Below are 20,038 nucleotides of genomic sequence, written 5' to 3' on the forward strand. Positions count from 1 at the left end.
CCAAGGGCCGAACCAGCTTCTCAGTGATCTGCTGTCAAACATGAAATAGTTTGAATCAAAATTAAAGCCATGGCAAGTCCAACTAGAAAGAGGTAACACGTTGCATTTTCCTGCTCTGCAAGGACAAGAGCCTGAGATTACATCAGAATTTGCCGGTGAGTGTGGAAAGCTCGTGAAGGCATTTTGTGAGCAGTTTAAGGATGTGAAAGTAAACAACTGGAGTTAAACATATTTGCAACCCCGTTTAACGTCGAACCAGCGGATGTGCCGGATGGCCTGCAACACAAAGTCATTGAGCTACAAAGCAATGACAAGCTCAAAGCCAGGTACAACAACCTCCCTCTCCTTGAGTTCTACAAAATGTACGTTAGCGCTGAGCATTTTCCTGTTCTAAGGAGACATGGACTTCAAATTTACATCTGTGTTCAGGACAACCTACTGCTGTGAGCAGTTCTTTCCAAACTGACTCTTGCAAAGACTTGATTATGCTCAAGATTGACTGACACGAACCTGGAAAACCAGCTGCAAGTAGAGCCATCTTCACTGCCAGCTGACATTAAACGCCTCGTCAAAGATAAGCAGTTTCAGCCATCGCATTAGAGGTGAGTTTGAACAACTAATCATAATAAAAACAACAACATTATGTGCAATACTAATATGTATTTAAATAGGACTAGCACTTTTCTAAATTCTCAAGGACACAAGAAACATCCTAAAAGTCATATTTAAACTATAAAACCAATGTCAGTGATTAAAGTCATATTAAAACATGAGTAAAGCAGAAAATAGCACATTTTTATAATACGGCCCCCAAATTAATTTATAAATATTCAGAATGGCCCTTGATGGCAAAAAAGGTTCCCCACCCCTGGTGTGGAGGATAGAGGAAGCCTGAGGAGGAGATGTTAGAGCAGCAGTGGTGTAAACTACTTAAGTAAAACTACTTTAAAGTACTACCTAGGTAGGTTTTTTTTGTATCTGTACTTTATTTTACTATTTATATTTTTGCCAACTTTTACTTTTACTTCACTACATTCCTAAAGAAAATAATGTATTTTTTTTTCTGACACCCAAAAGTACTCGTTACCTTTTGACAGGAAAATTATCCAATTCACACACGTATCAGCAGAACATCCCTGGTCATCCCTACTGCCTCTGGTCTGGCGGACTCACTAAACACTTATGCTTTGTTAGTAAATTATGTCTGAGTGTTGGAGCGTGCCCCTGGCTATCCGTCAATAAAAATAAATATTGAAATTGTGCCGTCTGGTTTGTTTAATATAGAGCATTTTCAATGGTTTAAACTTTTACTTTTGATACTTAAGAACATTTTAGCAGCTCCATTTACATTTTGATACTTAAGTATATTTAAAACCAAATGCTTTTACTCAAGTAGTATTCTACTGGGTGACTTTCACATTTGCTTGAGTCATTTTCTATTAAGGTATCTTTACTTTTACTGAAGTATAACAATTGAGTACTTTTTCCACCACTGGCCAGCTGTCTGTCATGTAATGAGACCCAGAGAATGTGGCCTCTGATTAGGTTACTACCCCTGTCCATCCTACCCTCACTACCCCTGTCCTTCCTACCCTTACCACCCCCGTCCCTCCTACCCCATCCATCCTACCCTCGCTACCTCTGTCCCACCTAGCTTCACTAACCATGTCCCTCCTATCCTCAATACCCCCGTCCTAACTACCCTCACTACCCCTGTTCCTCCTACCCTTACTACCCCCGTTCTGTCTACCCTCACCACCCCCATACCCCTACCCCTGACCCCATCTTTGCCACAGCTCAATGAAGAAGCATTACTGGCGATTACTCTCTCTCTCTCACACACACACACACACACACACACACACACACACACACACACACACACACACACACACACACACACACACACACACACACACACACACACACACATTTAATTAGAGCTCAGAAATTCATGAGGCCTCTCATTAATATTGAATATCTGTGACTTCAAAATAAGCACCTGCAGATGCAGATGGAAGGTGAGAGTAAAGAAGGAGGGAGGGAGGGAGGGAGGGAGGGAGGGAGGGAGGGAGGGAGGGAGGGAGGAGAGGGAGAGAAAGGGAGGGGGAGAGGGAGAGAAAGGGAGGGGGAGAGGGAGAGAGAGGGCACCACATCACATCACCAAAGTTAAGTGAAGTAAAGGCGGGTGTAGAAGGAAGAAGGGAGAGAAGAGGGGGGATGTGAGTGGAAGGTAGCAGGAACTACATGAAAGGAGGGGAGTTGGAGAGAGAGAGAGGTACCTGAGGAGAAGGAGAAGAGGTATACTGTTGAGGAATACTCCTGGGAGAATATACATAGTCTATAATGAGGTGGGTAGGGCACGGTGTTGGCACGGTGATGCACCAAGGAATAGAGATAATAATAATAATAATAATAACCTGCTCTTTCTTAATAATGCCAGGACTGAAAGGGAACAATTCCTGTTTTCAAGTCATCTATCACTCATTTAGTTTAGTGATGTGAACTGTACAATCCCCAGAACTGTCATTTTCCTGTGAGATTATTCTGGGTGGTTCTTTATGTTTTCTATCATCACCTAAATATCAGGGAATCCCTTAGATGTCTGAGGGTTAAAGGAATTTCCATAGGGGAAACTAAAGATACACCACATTTACTATAAGGCATCTAACTCTCTGTGTGATCAAGACAGCCAGATGGCCATTCCTTAGTGGTGAGGGAAAAACAGACACACAAACAAACAAACAAACAAACAACAGTTCTGGTACTGCCATCTGAGATGACTTCAGTGTGTCAGAGCATTGCTGTGGTGATCCAGCGGAACGGGCCTTCACTCCAGCCTTCAGGCCCAGGAGAGAGCTCCGGCTTGTGGCCTGGCCTAGTAGGCGAGCCCCTGGTCAGTTTTGAGGCCTATAGGCCTTACACTACTGATTTATGAGGCGACTAATCACTCCCCATCCTCTCACCTGGAGGCACCGCTAGAGGCTGTCGTCCTGGCTCAGGTGCCTGGATAAGGTGGCTACGGTTGGGCTTGACCTGCAGGCTTCCTCCCTGGGAGAAGAGTCTCTGGGAGGTCCAAGGGAGTGAAGCAGAGGGCTTGGCAGGGCGTGAAGCTGTCTATATCTCTCTCTGTCTCTCTCCGTCTCTGCTGGGAGATTTATAGTCTTCTGTAAAAGGATCTCACTCTGTCTCATGTGTCAAGTTAAGCTGTCTGGTAATTAAAATTCTCAGCGAATTTCTTTTGAAGTTCCTACAATGGCCTCTTAGACAAACCTTAGGCACACATACAGTAAACATAAGGGTTGGATTCACGCACACACGCAGGCAAACACACATATGCGGACACACTATACACACAAGGATACACACAAGGATACACACAGACACACAAATACACACACACTTTCTCTTACTCAACCCCCCCCCCAGCCCCCCCCCCACACACACACACACACACACACACACACACACACGGCTTTACACACATAGGCCTACTGTATACGTAAACACATACATACCACTGTATCCACAAGCATTTTCCCGTTCTCTCTCTGTTGGTCTCTCTCTCTCTCTCTCTGTTGGTCTCTCTCTCTCTCTCTCTCTCTCTCTCTCTCTCAGACACACACACACACATACACACACATACACTGGGGACAATTTCTCACATTAAACATGAACAGATGCTGTCTTGATTAAATTTGACCGCACAAACACAAATGGAGAACAGCGAATGGGTCTGTGTTTCGCTGAGGCTTCCCTGAACATATGCCGCCCCGGTTGATGGGAGCCTGCAGTAAAGCAGAGACGAAATGATACCGCCTGCTGTTGTTGTCATGCAGAGAATTCACAGTGGAAAATACCCACACTGCTCTGGACTGCAGAGGCCACCAACCCCTACCAACCCTTACACAACCCCTACCAACCCCTTCACAACCCCTACCAACCCCTTCACAACCCCTACACAACCACTACCAACCCCTACCAACCCTTACACAACCCCTACCAACCCCTTCACAACCCCTACCAACCCCTTCACAACCCCTACCAACCCCTTCACAACCCCTACACAACCACTACCAACCCCTACCAACCCCTACACAACCCCTACACAACCCCTACACAACCCCTTCACAACCCCTTCACAACCCCTACCAACCCCTACACAACCCCTACCAACCCCTACCAACCCATTCACAACCCCTTCACAACCCCTACCAACCCCTACACAACCCCTACCAACCCCTACCAACCCCTTCACAACCCCTTCACAACCCCTACCAACCCCCTTCACAACCCCTACCAACCCCTTCACAAGCCCCTACCAACCCCTTCACAACCCCTACACAACCCCTACACAACCCCTACCAACCCCTTCACAACCCCTACACAACCCCTACACAACCCCTTCACAACCCCTACCAACCCCTACCAACCCCTTCCAACCCCTAGCAACCCCTTCCAACCCCTACCAACCCCTACACAACCCTACACAACCCCTACCAACCCCTTCACAACCCCTACACAACCCCTACCAACCCCTTCACAACCCCCACACAACCCCTACACAACCGCCACACAACCCCTTCACAACCCCTACCAACCCCTTCACAACCCCCACACAACCCCTACACAACCCCTACACAACCCCTTCACAACCCCTACCAACCCCCACACAACCCCTACCAACCCCTACACAACCCCTACAAAACTCCTACCAACCCCTTCACAACCCCTACCAACCCCTTCACAACCCCTACCAACCCCTTCACAACCCCTACCAACCCCCACACAAACCCTTCCAAAACGTCCAACCCCTTCACAACCCCTACCAACCCCTTCCGACACCAACCAACCCCCACACAACCCCGACCAACCCCCACACAACCCCGACCAACCCCCACCAACCCCCATCAACCCCGGCCAACCCCCACCAACTCCCACCAACCCCTGCCAACCCCTACCAACCCCCATCAACCCCCTGCCAACCCCCACCAACCCCCGCCAACCCCTGCCAACCCCTACCAACCCCCATCAAACCCCTGCCAACCCCCACCAACCCCTACTAACCCCAACCAACCCCCACCAACCCCTACCAACCCCTACCAACCCCTACCAACCCCTGCCAACCCCCACCAACCCCCACCAACCCCTGCCAACCCCTACCAACCCCAACCAACCCCTACACAGATAGCTTTGCCAAGGGTTAACAAGACTTGTACAGAGGGAGGGAGAGATGTTGATTCACTGCACAGGGCACCGACACCGATCCAGCTAGTTCTGCCAAGATGACTTCGGTTGCGCGGTGTGGCTTAAGCAAGACATGCTGTACCCCCTAGTGAAGAAAGGACACAGAACAGGAATAGTACACTTCATTTTTAATCAGAGTCAATAACAAGGTATGGGAGGGGTTCTTCAGCACTTTATTGGAAATGAAATGAGCTCCGTCTCAGATTTGATTGACAGGTCAAGAGAGTGATGTGTTATTATTACCATGTCATTACAGAGAGCCCAACACAGCATTCATGTTGATGTGATGACTGTGTCATAGGATATAACAAAGGGAATAATGAATAACAATGGGTTATATGAGGATAAAAATCATTATTAACAACTGAGTACTTCTTCTGCCACCAATTATGAAGAAAAAAATATGTTTTCTGACACAAAAGTCATGTGGCTTTTTGTTAACCCCGTCTCCTGCATAAACATGTGCCATAGGATTGAGGACGGGGTTGGTTTGGAGACATGTCACGTTGGTGTGAGGAGCGTAGTGTGATGGATCTGCTTGATCACATAGTCAGAACTCTCCACTGAAGGTTAGGGACGAGACGGCTTTTGGCAGAAGAGAAGCAACCTCCCTGAATATCAACCAACTTCGGATTTCAACCTGCCATCTCCCCAATGGAGTGTGTGTGTGTGTGTGTGTGTGTGTGTGTGTGTGTGTGTGTGTGTGTGTGTGTGTGTGTGTGTGTGTGTGTGTGTGTGTGTGTGTGTGTGTGTGTGTGTGTGTGTGTGTGTGTGTGTGATGGTTAGGGAACAAGGTGACAAGACCTGACCAGTGTGTATTTGAAGGTAGTCTATCAGAATACGTAAGGATATAGAGACAGGATACAGCCTAATCCTTGCAATATTAATGTCCAAAATGTCATGGGAAAGTTATGGGACTCAATCAAAAGGCAGAGCGGCCGGACAGATCTTGGGACTGCAGTGTAAGACTGTATAATGAATGTGAGGTTCCAGCCATCCTATCCTACAGGATTTCATATTGCCTGGAGTATTCATGGCTAAGAGTGTCAAGGGCTTTCTCTAGACTCACCACCACAGACTATACAAGCACAACCTTGTGGGAAGCAGTAGCTCAGTGCATCCCTCTCTGTACTTCATAGTGTGTTAGACAGACACAATAAGGTCGTTACTATCACTGTTATTACTATCGCTTTTGTTTGCTGATTGGAATATTTGTATAGGAAGTCCCCGATCTTCCAGTTTGTACACATTCCCGTTTTGTGGCTCATTCTAGTAGACAGAATAACGCTCTAAAACAACTGAGGAGAATGTAGAATAATGAAAAAACAACAGTATAATGTATACCTTAGCTGGTCTTTAAATGTTAAGAGACACAATCACAAATCAATAAATAAATAAATACATTTTAAAACACACAATCACAAATCAATCAATAAATACACTTTAAAACACACAATCACAAATCAGTGAATATATTTTAAAACACACAATCACAAATCAATCAATAAATACACTTTAAAACACACAATCACAAATCAGTGAATATATTTTAAAACACACAATCACAAATCAGTGAATATATTTTAAAACACACAATCACAAATAAATAAATGTTTAAACACACGACTACAAATAAATAAATACATGTTAAAACACACAATCACAAAACAATAAATAAATACATGTTAAAGCACACAACACAAATCAATCAATAAATACATTTTAAAACACACAATCACAAATCAATAAATAAATACATGTTAAAGCACACAACACAAATCAATAAATAAATACATTTTAAAACACACAATCACAAATCAATCAATAAATACACTTTAAAACACACAATCACAAATCAGTGAATATATTTTAAAACACACAACACAAATCAATAAATAAATACATTTTAAAACACACAATCACAAATCAATAAATAAATACATTTTAAAACACACAACACAAATCAATCAATAAATACATTTTAAAACACACAACACAAATCAATCAATAAATACATTTTAAAACACACATTCACAAAACAATAAATAAATGTTAAAACCACAAACCACAACCACAAATAAAATGTATTTTTGCTCCACTTTATCCCTTCAACTAGCTTCTGTATGAAAGAGGGGAGTGTAGCCCCAATCCCCCTGTGTATGGATTACAGTTCTGTTTGAAAGGCCTTGGCACTAATGGGTTAGTAATTAGTTTGTTTATGAGTTTATCGATGCATATCACCTGCATGCCCGCATGGGCTCTAGGCAACAACAAGATAAGAATTCCATTTATTTTTATTTCCCTCTTAACAGAAACAACCCAGCTCACAATGTGAACCTCCACTGTAATCATACAACAACTAGGGCCAGTGACTGAAAGGTTGCTGGTTTGAATCCCTGAGCCTACTGGGTGAAAAACCTGTCGATGTTCCTGTAAAACCCTGATTGTTCCTGTCAGTAGCTCTGGATAAGAGTGTCTGCTAAATGAATAAATGTAAATGTCCTCTTGGTAATCTATACTGGGTCTTGGGTTCGTACAGCAAAAGGCAGGTATAACTAGTCAGATACGTGCTCGGGAACCCAACATCTTGACCTTTAGACCAAGAGGGAATCCCTTGTGATCCGTGGGTGACAATTGGGTGTACAAGTCATGGGCAGGGCTAACTAATCATGTACAAGTCATGGGCAGGGCTAACTAATCATGAAAGTATTATCCCAAAACACCTCTGCTACACTTGGTTTAGTTACAGTTGCCTACCTGTTAGCAGTAACAATTAGAATAGTCTACTTGTTAGCAGGAACAATTAGAATAGCCTACCTGTTAGCAGTAACAATTAGAATAGCCTACCAGTTAGCAGTAACAATTAGAATAGCCTACCTGTTAGCAGTAACAATTAGAATAGCCTACCTGTTAGCAGTAACAATTAGAATAGTATTGTGTCTTTGGCTATGCCGGATTAAGTGATATGACATGCTATTCTATAAAATCCTTTCTCTGTAATTAATATTACCTGATTGAGCTAATCATGTAAATGTAATTAACTAGAAAGTCGGGGCACCACGAAAGAGTGTTTATAGAGCTCTTATCTTCCAAATAAACTCTGAAAGACCTAGTAATATTTTACATCTGTCACGTCCTGACCATAGAAAGATGTTATTTTCTATGGGAGAGTAGGTCAGGGTGTGACAGTTTTTTTTTCTCTATGTTTTCTATTACTATGTTGTTAGGTTCTAGTTTTGTATTTCTATGTTGCGTTTTGTTTGGGATGATCTCCAATTAGAGGCAGCTGGTCCTCGTTGTCTCTAATTGGAGTTCATACTTAAGAAGGTTTTTTTTCCACCTGGGTTTGTGGGAGATTGTTTTTGAGTAGTGTATGTTTCACCTCTGCGTCACGGTTTGTTGTTTTTGTTAGTTCAGTTTATTGTTTATGTATTGCATAGTTTCACGCTGAAAATAAAATGTGGAACGACACACACGCTGCATTTTGGTCCGCCTCTTCCTACGACAACCGTGACAACATTAATAGCAGTCAATATTAATCGTCACCTTATTTCAGTCTCATCTGAAAGTTGTAAATTCTTGGTTATCTTCACGAACCCTGGCTAACAAGTTGAATCAGCAATACAAAATTGGGTTTAATTATTTATTTACTAAATACCTAACTAATCACACAAAATTACATATACACACAATGCAAATTATGTCATACAGAAAATGTCCCTGGGAGACAGAACCTGTATGACGGCTGTTTACACAAAGAGAGGGGGTTGGGCTTGAATGAAAGAGCGGGAAGACTGAGGAACAAAGGGAGAAGCTAAGCTTTCGTAGATACAGTATCTTATGCATTCTAAATTACCGCCCATTTGGAAAGGGAAAATGCAATAAATATTTACTCTGAGCTGCACTTCGGTAGATTGGTCGTAAATGCTGGCCGTGTTGGCCAACAGAAATCTTCCTATCCTCGGAAGAATGTCTCTGGTGGTAAATTGGATACGTTGTTACATTTTTACATTTACATTTAAGTCATTTAGCAGACGCTCTTATCCAGAGCGACTTACAAATTGATGCATTCACCTTATGATATCCAGTGAACAACCACTTTACAATAGTGCATCTAAATCTTTTAAGGGGGGGGGGGGGGTTAGAAGGATTACTTTATCCTATCCCAGGTATTCCTTAAAGAGGTGGGGTTTCAGGTGTCTCCGGAAGGTGGTGATTGACTCCGCTGTCCTGGCGTCGTGAGGGAGCTTGTTCCACCATTGGGGTGCCAGAGTTGTAGTATCTTCGTTGTGTGTTAGACTGGATACGTAGTCCGTCCTTTCCTAGCCCACGTTTACAGCTGCTGTTGCTAACTCAAAGGCTAGGAGGTCTCACTTCTTTAGTGAATAAGAGTTCAAAGTTCATACCATTCACAACCAAAGCTCACGCTTAGGTTGGCTTAGTTCTGTAGTTGACATGTTAGTCCTTTTTAACGTACGGACCATCGTCCTATCGCCCTCCGAACAGGAGGTTACATTTTCATCAAGGGCTTATATAGTGGAGGGAGAGAAGGGTATGTTTCATAGTTTATAACCCATGTCTCTTCACAGGGGCGGGACACTGATTGAGCAGGGCTCTAACCTTATGAAAACCCAATTCTCTCATTTGGAAGCTAAAATTACATTTAATCTTTTCACAAATAGTTTCAATTAAATTGCATTTAAATTGAACAACAATTCCATGTGAATCTGATAACTAGAATGTGTAGACTTTCTCAGGTACAGTTTATGTCGTCCTGTCATCAGTCATAATGTCTCAGATGACAACCGAACAGACATCATATTAATTTAGTACCAACGCATATTTTAAACTGGTTCTATTACCGAAATATGGTTCCTTTCCCCCCACTTGTTTGATGTTCCCAGGCTCTCTATGTTTAACAAAGGCTATTCAAGAGTCCTTCAGTAGAGTCAGAGAGAGAGGGAAGGGAGAAAGGTATTTATGGGGGGGTCATAAACCTTACCCACAGGCCAACGTCATGACAATAGCCTACCTGTTAGCAGTAACAATTATAATAGTCTACCTGTTAGCAGAAACAATTAGAATAGTCTACCTGTTAGCAGAAACAATTAGAATAGTCTACCTGTTAGCAGTAACAATTAGAATAGTCTACCTGTTAGCAGTAACAATTAGAATAGCCTACCTGTTAGCAGTAACAATTAGAATAGTCTACCTGTTAGCAGAAACAATTAGAATAGTCTACCTGTTAGCAGTAACAATTAGAATAGCCTACCTGTTAGCAGAAACAATTAGAATAGCCTACTTGTTAGCAGTAACAATTAGAATAGTCTACATGTTAGCAGTAGCAATTAGAATAGCCTACCTGTTAGCAGTAACAATTAGAATAGTCTACCTGTTAGCAGTAACAATTAGAATAGTCTACTTGTTAGCAGTAACAATTAGAATAGCCTACATGTTAGCAGTAACAATTAGAATACACTTGGTTTAATAACAGTTGCCTACCTGTTAGCAGTAACATTTAGAATAGTCTACCTGTTAGCAGTAACAATTAGAATAGTCTACTTGTTAGCAGTAACAATTAGAATAGTCTACCTGTTAGCAGTAACAATTAGAATAGTCTACCTGTTAGCAGTAACAATTAGAATAGTCTACTTGTTAGCAGTAACAATTAGAATAGCCTACCTGTTAGCAGTAACAATTAGAATAGCCTACTTGTTAGCAGTAACAATTAGAATAGCCTACATGTTAGCAGTAACAATTAGAATACACTTGGTTTAATAACAGTTGCCTACCTGTTAGCAGTAACAATTAGAATAGTCTACCTGTTAGCAGTAACAATTAGAATAGTCTACTTGTTAGCAGTAACAATTAGAATAGCCTACCTGTTAGCAGTAACAATTAGAATAGCCTACTTGTTAGCAGTAACAATTAGAATAGCCTACATGTTAGCAGTAACAATTAGAATACACTTGGTTTAATAACAGTTGCCTACCTGTTAGCAGTAACAATTAGAATAGTCTACCTGTTAGCAGTAACAATTAGAATAGTCTACTTGTTAGCAGTAACAATTAGAATAGCCTACCTGTTAGCAGTAACAATTAGAATACACTTGGTTTAATAACAGTTGCCTACCTGTTAGCAGTAACAATTAGAATAGTCTACATGTTAGCAGTAACAATTAGAATAGCCTACCTGTTAGCAGTAACAATTAGAATACACTTGGTTTAATAACAGTTGCCTACCTGTTAGCAGTAACAATTAGAATAGTCTACCTGTTAGCAGTAACAATTAGAATAGTCTACCTGTTAGCAGTAACAATTAGAATAGTCTACTTGTTAGCAGTAACAATTAGAATAGCCTACCTGTTAGCAGTAACAATTAGAATACACTTGGTTTAATAACAGTTGCCTACCTGTTAGCAGTAACAATTAGAATAGTCTACATGTTAGCAGTAACAATTAGAATAGCCTACCTGTTAGCAGTAACAATTAGAATACACTTGGTTTAATAACAGTTGCCTACCTGTTAGCAGTAACAATTAGAATAGTCTACCTGTTAGCAGTAACAATTAGAATAGCCTACTTGTTAGCAGTAACAATTAGAATAGTCTACCTGTTAGCAGTAACAATTAGAATAGCCTACTTGTTAGCAGTAACAATTAGAATAGCCTACCTGTTAGCAGTAACAATTAGAATAGCCTACCTGTTAGCAGTAACAATTAGAATAGCCTACCTGTTAGCAGTAACAATTACAATAGCCAACCTGTTAGCAGTAACAATTACAATAGCCAACCTGTTAGCAGTAACAATTACAATAGCCAACCTGTTAGCAGTAACAATTAGAATAGCCTACCTGTTAACAGTAACAATTAGAATAGCCTACCTGTTAGCAGTAACAATTAGAATAGCCTACTTGTTAGCAGTAACAATTAGAATAGCCTACCTGTTAGCAGTAACAATTACAATAGTCTACTTGTTAGCAGTAACAATTAGAATAGCCTACCTGTTAGCAGTAACAATTAGAATAGCCTACCTGTTAGCAGTAACAATTAGAATAGCCTACCTGTGAACGCTCCAACTGCCAAGCATCCAGAGTGTTAGTGGCTTCTGTGGCTAGTACCGTTAGTGTTTGACCAACGCTGAGCTGAGCTCTCTAATGTCTCCACTGGGACCTTGGTCGCTAATTAATCTGAGCTGGCCAAGGCCTAGTGATGGCCAAGAGGATCCCAGGGAGACATCAAGGGGAGAGCAGAGAATCTCACTTCTCCACAGATTGACACCCTACGCCCAGACTGGGAATGGGGAACCAGGAAGGATTCAAAATGATTTTGGATTTAAATGACAAAAGAGAGATGGCCATTATATGTTTTAAATGAGGAAGGACTTAAAAGACGGTCGTTTCTGCATTGTAAACATTGTATTGTTAGCTAGAATTGGTAAGCTCTCTCGTTATGTAAAGGTTATTTTAGGGAAGATTAATATCATGGATGTTTGCACATTTGTCAACATAATTTGTTCACCTCAGCTCTGGCTACGACCTGATCCTCAGAGATTTCAGGCTGAAATGCCAACCTCGGTCTGGAAACCAATAGTGAAGGATTCAACCAAAAAATTGCACATATCGTCTGAACAACCTGCCTAAATGTGATGGTCTGGAAGAGAACAAGACAACCAGCCTAAATGAGATGGTCTGGGACAGAACAAGTCAACCAGCCTAAATGAGATGGTCTGGGACAGAACAAGGCAACCAGCCTAAATTATTATTTTTTACCTTTATTTTACTAGGCAAGTCACTTAAGAATACATTTTTATTTTCAATGATGGCCTAGGAACAGTGGGTTAACTGCCTTGTTCAGGGGTAGAATGACTGATTTTTACCTTGTCAGCTCAGAGGTTCAATCTTGCAACCTTTCAGTTACTAGTCCAATGCTCTAACCACTAGGATACCTGCCACTACCTGTCCCAGGTGGTCTGGGACAGAACAAGAACATCAAACGGTCATGAGAGGAATCCTTCAGGTAATGGAAGATAATGTGAAAGGATGAAATACCATACATATGTGTTCTGATATAAGATCAGTTTAATATTTTAATGAATTAGATAACATAGACAGGGTGGACCTGATCCCAGATCAGCACTCCTACTCAGAGACAATTTATGAATATGGGTCCTGATATATGCCTGAGAGAGCACTATGCAGGAATCTATAAACAGACTAAAACACTCTGTCTTGGTTGATATTGTGGCCTACATTTACATGGATTATCAAAAGGGGAAAATAGAAAGCCAGGCCATGTGTTTCTCTGACGGGGCCTAATCCCCTGGTTGTGTGCAGTCTGATATGTGATGTCAACATTTTGGCGGCCATCTTGGAAAAAAGGAATACGCTGCCATATTGTAATAAAATAATGATAGAAACCCATTTCAATGTCTTTGGAAGCGTTTTGTACCAGTATGGTGTTTCTGTGTGTGTTTGCCCACATGAAAAAATACTATAGTTCACACTGGGTGTACAAAACATTAGGAACACCTTCCTAATATTGAGTTGCTAGCCCATGTTGACTCCAACGGTTTCCATAGCTGTGTCAAGTTACCTGGATGTTCTTTGGGTCGAGGACCATTCTAGATACACACGAGAAACTGCTGGGAGTGAAAAACACAGCAGCATTGCAGTTCTTGACACACTCAAACCGGTGTGCCAGGCACCTACTCCATACCGCAATCAAAGGAACATATGGAACATATACACAATCCATGTCTCAATTGTCTCAAGGCTTATAAACTCTTCTTGAACCTCCACAGGATCCGTGACCCCCCTGTGACCCCGCGGGACGGTTGAGCTAATGTGATTAGCATGAGGTTGTAAGTAACAAAACATTTTCCCAGGACATAGACATATATGATATGGGCAGAAAGCTTAAATTCTTGTTAATCTAACTGCACTGTCCAATTTACAGTAGCTATTACAGTGCAATAATACCATGCTATTGTTTGAGGAGAGTGCACAGTTTTGAACTTCAAAAGTTATTAATTAGGCACATTTGTGCAGTCTTGATACAACATTTTGAACAGATATGCAATGATTCATTGGATCAGTCTAAAACTTTGCACATAGACTGCTGTCATCTAGTGGCCAAAATCGAAATTGCGCCTCGGCTGGAATAATATATTATGGCCTTTATCTTGCATATCAAAGATGACAGAAGAAAAAAAAGATTAAAAAAAATGTTTTTTTTGTTATTATCTTTTACCAGATCTATTGTGTTATATTCTCCTACATTAACTTCACATTTCCACAAACTTCAAAGTGTTTCCTTTCAAATGGTACCAAGAATATGCATATCCTTGCTTCAGGTCCTGCGCTACAGGCAGTTAGATTTGGGTATGTCATTTTAGGCGAAATTTAACAAATGACATCAACATCAAGGGATGATAGCTTTCACCTGGATTCAACTGGTCAGTTTATGTCCTGGAAAGAGCAGGTGATCTTAATGTTTTATATAATCAGTGTATATACACATGCAAGTAGGCGCACACTCAAATCCAGACATATACAAAATATAGTCTGACTTGTTTCAAGCCTTATTTAGGTTGATATACTATATGTACATTGGTATGACGTCAAATCAATGTATTGTAATGGTAAGAGTTATCTAGGTAAGATCAAACATTTGTGTGTGTGTGTGTGTGTGTGTGTGTGTGTGTGTGTGTGTGTGTGTGTGTGTGTGTGTGTGTGTGTGTGTGTGTGTGTGTGTGTGTGTGTGTGTGAGAGAGAGAGAGAGAGAGAGAGAGGATGACTGCCACATTCCTGTTGGCTGCTTTGATACAGCCTGGCCCTTTGTCGTGTCCTGACAAGCCCAGCATGTACTGTACACCGCAACAGAGTACCTCTCTCTCTCTCTTTCTCTCTCTCGCTGTCTCTCTCTCTCTCTAGCTAGCTCTCTCTCTCACACACATAGACACACACACACACACACACACACAAAAACAGACTGGAGAGCGCTGGCCAAGTGTCTGGCCATGGGGCTTTACTTATACTGACATAAACAGGGGGAATCCCCCAAGACTGCAGACACACACACACACACACACACACACACACACACACACACACACACACACACACACACACACACACACACACACACACACAAACACAAACACACGGACACACACGCACACTGCCGGGCTACAACAAAACATCTACAGTGTATGTAATCATAATGGAAGGAGATCCACCTGGGAAAGACAAGGCCACATCCTACAATTATGGATAATTACATTGAATAAAGCTATAGAGATACAAGGTGAGCACATTTTAATATCCGTGTGATATTTACTTCAATTTCACACTGACAATGTGATGCAATTTAATAAAAAAAGGGACACTTTCATGTTTTCTTGCCAGATTTAAAAAGCTTTTTTTAATAAATAATGTGTCAATTGTAAATCTGAAAGCAAGTGAGGGTAACAATAAAAATCACAATATCACAATAAAAAAAAATGGTTTTCCAACTAATTAGATTGTAGTCAAGCTATGGTTATAACCAGAATTACAATCTGCATTGAAGCAACGGCGCAGAAAGCCAAAAAGAATTGACACAACAACACAGAGATAGTCTTTGTTGACTTCAGTTCACATTAGGAGCAAAAGTAGTGCACTGTCAAGGGAATAGGGTGCCATTTGGGATGAAGTCCAATTTCACATGCTGCTAGGATCCACATCAAACAGTAAGCAACGGTTTTACAGCTCTAAAACCACTTTGTTGCAGATAGGATGTAAATTCAACTAGATCTCACAGTCTCACATCAGAATTAGACGTTCATCCGGGATTATCAATAATCAAATTTCGAAGTTGTTGCAAACGTCACATTTTAGGCATTAACGCTACATTTTTAAGGTTGGGGTTTTAGGGTTAATTAAGTTTAGGTATTAACTCTGAAATCTTAAGGTTAGGTATTAACTCTGAAATATTAAGGTTAGGTATTAACTCTGAAATATTAAGGTTAGGTATTAACTCTGAAATCTTAAGGTTAGGTATTATCTCTGAAATATTAAGGTTAGGTATTAACGCTGAAATATTAAGGTTAGGTATTAACTCTGAAAACTTAAGGTTAGGTATTAACTCTGAAATCTTAAGGTTAGGTATTAACTCTGAAATCTTAAGGTTAGGTATTATCTCTGAAATATTAAGGTTAGGTATTAACTCTGAAATATTAAGGTTAGGTATTAACTCTGAAATCTTAAGGTTAGGTATTAACTCTGAAAGGTTAACGTAAGGGTTAAGGTTTGGGACAGGATTAAAACAAAAATCAAAAAAACAACTTTATTAAATGGCTGGATTCAATCTAGCAATCTTTAGAATCAGAGGCAGATGCTTATGGCCGTTTGCCATTCCTGTCCACAACAACATAGCAAAACCGAAACCTACTTGACGGTAACAGCACTCACTGTTGCCCCTAGTGACCATTTTCCACTTCCGACATCCTCAGACATGGATGGACGTCGAATACTGACTGGTATAACGGGTGACCTGGCTGTGTAAATGATTTGTTCTTACAATCTGAAACAATGGGGTGTAGAGTTTCTTCAACACAAGACCAAAATTGGCTTTTAGAAAAGGGAAATGTACGGTAAAGGCATTCTTCATCTCCCTTCTCATTTATTTTAGAAAATGATCGATAAAGAGGAAAAGTTATCACACTTACACTGTAAAACTCAATTTCTGTTCCTCAAATGGACAATAAAGTATGTATTATCTCACCTTAAACAGACATCGGATCCCTTGTGGATGTTTCAGAAGCCCTAAAAAATTTATCAGAAGACATTCATGAAATATCACCTGTGATAAGATTCTATAAAAAGGTTTGTAAATGGAAACATATTTCTCGATTAATAGATTATCTGATAGGGTTGATCTACATCACATGACATCTTAAGACCGCCAACACTCTCTGTGTACCCCCCCCCCCCCCCACACACACACACACACAGAAACCATATTGCTCAACATTGCTCAACAGGCTAGTTTGAGACATGAGGGCATCTGTGTGTTTCTGTGTTTCTGTGTAAGATATCAGAGTGACCATCTCATCTCTCTGCCTGGTCAGCAACCACAGAGCTAGGACTTGTGGAGCCACACACACACACAGACACGCCAGTGAGAAAGCACACACACACACACACACACACACACACACGTGTTTTCCAATTGGCCAGGGCCTGAAGATTATTACAGACGCCTCACATAACTGAAACCAGGGGCCTCTCTACCACACACACACACACACACACACACACACACACACACACACACACACACACACACACACACACACACATACAGAAACACACACACCCCTTCAGCCTGCGTGGAAGGGAGGGGGCCAGAGGATGGCTACTATGAGAATATCTGGCAGACTTGGCTTCGTTCCAGGTAAGAGCAGATCTTATTGAGAAGTTGTCAGTCTGCCACAGCTCACACCCGCCCCCCCACCCCCCTCCACCCCCTCCCACCCCCCACCCCCTCCACCCCCACCCCCTCCCACCCCCACCCCCCCAAACACTCCTCCACCCCCACCCCTCCCACCCCCACCCCTCACACCCACACACGCTCGCACACACACACACAACCACCCCCCCTACCCCCACACACAGACAAACACACACACCATCCTTATCGCCATGTGTTTCTTGGAACCTACTCAGGTCTGTGTTCAAATTCATGGATTTAGATTGAGGCAGAGATGGCTCTGCAGGAGATTTGTAAAAAAAGAATTGCTGACCCAAAATCCATATACAAACACATAGTTATTGTTTTCTGATTGTGCCGATAAAATTACTCCATTCATGAAAATACTGTACTGCTGCAAATATGCAGACTGACATTCGATCTTAATAAAATCTAACTTCATTAGAAGTACATTCAAACTCTAAACACAATATATGTAGATATCTTTATGGTAAAACTGACTCAAGAAACAAGCAAATGGGAGACATAGGTGTCATAAAGTCATTAGTCATATAGTCAACATCCTTGTGATTTTCAACTGAGAACGGCCAATAAACATCCTTCAACGGCTCTGGAACAGAATGCCTCTCATAATCTCTCTCAATCTCAGAGACCCCTCGAGGCCGAGAATGAAATACGGATGTTCTTTCTTTTTCCCCTTAAATACTGTGTTCCAAATGACACCCTATTCTCTTTATAGTGCACAACTTTTAACCAGGGCCCTATGGCACCCTATTCCCTTTATAGTGAACTACTTTTAACCAGGGCTGTTGAAAAGTAGTGCTCTTTCTAGGGAATAGCATACCATTTGGGAGTGTGTCTGTGGAAGTCAGGGCTCCGGGCTAAAGTACAGAGAGGTCTGGTCGGGTCGCTGGTTAAACTAACTCTGGCTATAAACATCCAGACGCCACTTAATTGTTGGTTGGTTTTGAAGATCAGAACCCCCCCCCCCTCTTCCCATCCCGTTCTCCCCTTCTCTCTATCATTCTCTCACACTTTCATTCTCTCTCTTTCTTCACTCCCTCTCCATATGATTTAAGACATGGAATGCTGCCTTGGAGGGAGGGAGAGGGAGAGGGAGAGGGAGAGGAAGACGGAGAGGGAGAGACCCCAGTCAGTGGTGTGATAAAGGGTGTTAATTTCACTTTTGTTAATGATCTATTTCACTTGATTTAGCAATGTTAATATACATTTCCCCTATCAATAAAGCCCTTGAATTGAATTGAATTAAATTGAGAGAAAGAGAGAGAGTAAGAGAAAGAGAGAGAGAAAGAGAAAGAAAAAGAGAAAGAGAGAAAGAGACCCTCCCACAAGCTTTTGAAGTATGTCTCTGTACTACTACCCAGAGGAACAGACAATGGCAAGGGTCAACAGTTTATCCTAACCATGTGACCCTGACCAGGAAAAAGGTCTGCATAATAGGCCTGAGTGTCTCGGTCCACAGCCCTATGGAAGTCCAGTAGTTACCATCCACAGCCCTATGGAAGTCCAGTAGTTACCATCCACAGACCTAGGGTAGTCCAGTAGTTACCATCCACAGCCCTATGGTAGTCCAGTAGTTACCATCCACAGCCCTATGGAAGTCCAGTAGTTACCATCCACAGCAGTATGGTAGTCCAGTAGTTACCATCCACAGCCACATGGAAGTCCAGTAGTTACCATCCACAGCCCTATGGAAGTCCAGTAGTTACCATCCACAGCCCTATGGAAGTCCAGTAGTTACCATCCACAGACCTAGGGTAGTCCAGTAGTTACCATCCACAGCCCTATGGTAGTCCAGTAGTTACCATCCACAGCCCTATGGAAGTCCAGTAGTTACCATCCACAGCAGTATGGTAGTCCAGTAGTTACCATCCACAGCCACATGGAAGTCCAGTAGTTACCATCCACAGCCCTATGGAAGTCCAGTAGTTACCATCCACAGCCCTATGGAAGTCCAGTAGTTACCATCCACAGCAGTATGGTAGTCCAGTAGTTACCATCCACAGCCACATGGAAGTCCAGTAGTTACCATCCACAGCCCTATGGAAGTCCAGTAGTTACCATCCACAGCCCTATGGAAGTCCAGTAGTTACCATCCACAGCCCTATGGAAGTCCAGTAGTTACCATCCACAGCCCTATGGAAGTCCAGTAGTTACCATCCACAGCCCTATGGTAGTCCAGTAGTTACCATCCACAGCAGTATGGTAGTCCAGTAGTTACCATCCACAGCCCTATGGAAGTCCAGTAGTTACCATCCACAGCAGTATGGTAGTCCAGTAGTTACCATCCACAGCCCA

Source organism: Salmo salar, chromosome ssa06, assembly GCF_905237065.1.
Source record: "Salmo salar chromosome ssa06, Ssal_v3.1, whole genome shotgun sequence".
In the NCBI taxonomy this organism is placed as follows: Eukaryota; Metazoa; Chordata; class Actinopteri; order Salmoniformes; family Salmonidae; genus Salmo; species Salmo salar.